Source organism: Mus pahari, chromosome 4, assembly GCF_900095145.1.
Source record: "Mus pahari chromosome 4, PAHARI_EIJ_v1.1, whole genome shotgun sequence".
Classification (NCBI taxonomy): Eukaryota; Metazoa; Chordata; class Mammalia; order Rodentia; family Muridae; genus Mus; species Mus pahari.
Genome location: NC_034593.1, coordinates 112,156,502 through 112,160,831, shown reverse-complemented (window position 1 = coordinate 112,160,831; position 4,330 = coordinate 112,156,502). Strand labels below are relative to the sequence as shown.

The 4,330-nt window shown below is 41.1% G+C and overlaps 1 pseudogene; it reads right to left on the bottom strand.

Moving 5' to 3' along the window:
- Positions 1–1,456: 1,456 nt before the first annotated feature.
- LOC110320885 lies at positions 1,457–2,099 on the bottom strand (annotated as a pseudogene).
- Between the last annotated feature and the right edge of the window lie 2,231 nt (positions 2,100–4,330).

The following is a 4,330-nucleotide window of genomic DNA, read 5'->3' as shown; positions in this document are numbered from 1 at the left end:
TGTAAGCTACCATGATGATGTTGGAAATCAAACCCAGGTGTTTTGGAAAAGCAGCCAGTTGTTTTAATTGCTCAACCATCTCTCATTTGAATTAATGATTCTACTGGAAAGACATCCCATCTCTTTTACCTTGTTCATGATTCCCTTGTATATGTCTGATTTTTTTATGTGAATGTCTTCCTTTTGAATTGCAAAACCATTTGAGATGCATTGTGCTTAAAAGGTATTGTAGAAAAGAATTACAGTGCATTATCATGTTTTAAATTGTAATGTAAATATGTTCACACCTCAAGTGAAAAATTTAAGTAGAAAACAGTGAAGAGAAAAGGATGGGGGAAGAAAACCAGAAAACTGCCTGCTTCCTTTGAATAGCAGCCTAACATCCTTCTGTGTACAAAGACCTTTGCATCATCTTGTCTGGAGACCTTATTTCTTAGTCTCTGGGTCTGTCCCTCATAGAACGTGCTAAGCTCATGATAGTAATGTATTCAATGATGGATAGAAAGTCAGTTCTTCCTCAAAGGGATAAAGGAAACAGATGTCTTTCTTTATGCAGGGCTCCCTCAGGGAATTACATCACTTGAAGAAAGGGGCTGAAAGAAGTGGCAAGAAGGGCTCTACACCCGGAAGCAAAAATGCAGAGTGAAATTTTACTTGATGCTCTCCTAGAGATTCTGTGCACTGTTGGAAAAGGGGAGGCAAGCATTCTGCCGTTCAGAATGACTTTTCCAAATACAATTTTCAAGTAGATAATTCCAGATGTATTTTTAGTACATTTAGTTAAAACCCAAGTGCTGCTTTTTGCTTAGAAAGACACATGCAGGCACCTCCACATTCTCCCCTAACAGCAGTTTCAAAGATTTTATCCTACCTCTATACTGTAGGAGGTAGAGATTAAGGTGAAGTAAAATCAAGTCTTGTAAAACTATGTAGGGAATGAGGGGAGAAAGAATGAAAAATATCAAAAAACTGTGTTTAAAATATACAATTCCTTGCATTTACATTGAAAATGTCTTCAAAGTCATGACCACAAGTCTAACCCTACTACCTTTGGGATCAACTTTTTGAGTGCTCTCTGTGATAAACTAGCTGAATTTGTGTTGACTTTGACCACTCAGGTCTCCTTGAGACACCTTCAGCTATGTTGCTCCTTGACATGTGGTACTCATTTGCTCATACGTGCCTTGGTCACTTCTTGTCACTGTCACTTCCTTGAGTCCAGACAACCTTATGTCCCAGGGTTATATCTTCTACAGCAGGATTCTGGTTCTAACTAGCTGACTTTTTTATTTCTCTATATGACTGACTGATTTTTTTTTTTTACTCTGTATCTTCCTGCTGTGTGAACATCTAAATATAATTATCACTGCTACTGTTAGCTATCGAATCACATTGTGAGCATGGAAATTCTTCCCATAATTATAAACTTCTTTTTTTTCTGACTATCCTAACTTGTTTATTGGATATGAATTTTACAAATATCACGTGTATTAGCATAACAGTGGAGCTGGAGAGTATTGCGCCTTCTCCGGGCTGCACGGCGAGAACCACCAATAGTGTGGTGAAACTTGTGGCCCTTTCTGAGGCCAGGCTCTTTCGGCCAGCAGATGTCAGCCCACGCATCTCTCTGTGCTTGTGGACTGGTTTGGTGATCCAGTGGATGTCAGGATTTCTTCTGACAGCTTTATGGAATGGATCAATGAGGATAGCCTCAAAAAATTTATATGTGGAATCTTTACCAACCCAGTAGAGATTCAGGACTTTCAAAGTCCTACAATGGCGCCCAGATCTCTCCTCAGCAACAGACTGAAGGCTTCGGGCAAATCTCAGCTGTTTAACACCATGGTGGACAGGCTTGTCGTAAGTTGCACCCCTAGGAACTCGGCGCTGGCGACCACCACGGTGGATATGAATCCTGTAAATGACATAACCTTGCTTAGCCTTGTATCCCAGACTTCGCGCTTTATCAGGCCGGGTGGGGCAGGGAACCCTGTGCAGCGCAGAGTGCTGGTGGTATTGTCAGCAGAGGACACTCAGAAGGAAGCACATCCCGTCGGACAGCTTCCTCAGAGCTCCTGGATGTATCTGTATGCACCCATCTTAGCTCGCCTAATGGCTGCCGCCAGAGGAAAGGAAGAAGCCTTTCTTTCACAATCCCTTTTGTGGCCCCTCCCCTCGGCCACCCTCCTATAACTATGAACTTCTAATAAGGGTTTGTGACCTAAAAACATGAGTGTATACATTGACAGATTGATGAAACTATAAATCTGACTGTCCTTAAAAACGAAAAGGTGCATATACACTCTGAACAGCTCCTCAAGTTGGAAGAGGGTCAATATTGGTTTATAAAAAGAATTTAAGAACTATAATCTGAACACCCTGAGGACTCCATTTTATCACATAAACAGTCACCCAGACACACCCACATATAAGCCTTCTGTTCCTGTTCCCATTTACCACAAAATCATATTCTCTCAAAATTCTGCTCCACAGCACTCAAAGCTTTTATGGGTTGCAAATCTACCTTTGCCACGTGTCTCTCAGGATCCAGTTTCTTCCCAGCAAGAACGTTTGTCCCCATGAAGGTGCCGATTCCCAGGGGAACTTCCTTCAAGCCCTCAACAAGATACTGTCTCCAAGGAGCCCAGAACCTCTGATTACTGGCAAGATCACCTGCCCCTGTCTGTCAGTGCTCATCGGGAATCTCTAATTGAACCTGCAGCTTCTCAAGCGAACACATAGGAAGCTTAGCCTCTCCGTGGTTGTCTGCATGTCTGCAAAGATCTGTGTGCCAATCTCTTCTCTAATCCTGCGACAAAAATTACCAAGATTTCTTGTAAATAGATGACTGATTGGTCCTGACAAAAACAGAGCCAAGGTAATTTGAATTCTCCCTAGGATCATCAAACATTTGTTCTGGCTACAAAGTTATTATCCTGGTGTAATAATTTCAGAATCTTTCCCTCCTACCCTGAAGAAAGTCACTTCTAGGAACATTTCATACAGTCTTTTTCTGACTAGAGAGAGAGAGAGAGAGAGAGAGAGAGAGAGAGAGAGAGAGAGAAACAGTAACATTTAGGACAAATCTTTTCTATTCACCTACTAGAAATTCAGAAGACATACTTATATGGCAGTGCAGAGTATAACAAAGTATAACTTGTTTATAAATGAGAGGATAGCATAGATAAGACAAACAGAGAGTCAAAATATATATAATAAAGGAGAAAATATAGGTTGCCATGTTTCTAAAAAATTGCTTATCTCTTTTGTCATCGGCAACAAGTAGCTACCTAATGAGTGTGGCATTCGTTGAACCAGACAGTGACAGATTTCACCTGTGAACACACTACTATAAGCCAACTGCTCCATGACAGCACTTCACTTTTGAACATCAGCCACTTATGAATAGGCTCACTCCAAGAAACAAGTCTCTAAGAGCCAGTCTATCAAGCACACTTACCTAAGTAACTGTTTCTATGTATGTGACATCAGTCCATCCTTCAAGCACCAGTTCCCGGACTCAGTATTTCCTAATGACCATTTATGAATCAACTACCCGTTCTGCTCACAAAGGTAGTAATTAACTAATGTAACACTCTGTCACTCAGTTAAGCAAAAGTGCCACCTATGCGTATTTCAAGATACTAAATGGTGCTATTATCCTTCACCGTCACCAAACTTGAACAGGCACCATCGGTGGAAGCACTATCCCCCCAAATTTAATATTGGTGGTAATTACTAACAGACAGCTTTTAGCTTAGTGTCAACCCAATGTGAGAAGGGCAGTTATTCCTATTCCAATAACGAATTTTCAGATTTATATTTATTACTGTTATGGCTATTTATTGTGTGAGTGTGCACAATGTGTGCATAGGGGAGGGTGTCTATGTCATGGCATGCATACACAGGTCTGAGAACAACCTTGTGGACTCCATTCTCACCTTCTACTGTGTGAGTTAAATGACCAGGTAGGTCAGCAAGCTTGAGCAGCAAGCGTCTTAACCTGCTGAGCTGACACCACAACCTCCATCAGTGATGTTGGAATCACTTTCCAGTTCGTATCTTCTCAAGCTTTATGGGTCCAAACATTCTTGGCCTTCCATTTATACCTGTGATATAGATACAATGTCTTTTGGTGCTAAGGTAATTGTTATATTAAGCAATAATGGTTATACAGATTACAAAGCATTAATATTGGCAAAATACCATTAACAATTTACATAACTCTATCCATTCTGGAAATCAAAAAAGGGACAGAGGAAAGAAAAGAAGAGGGAAGCACCATCTTTGCTCCGGTGCACTGCCGGGGAGAGAGCGGACTGGAGAGGGG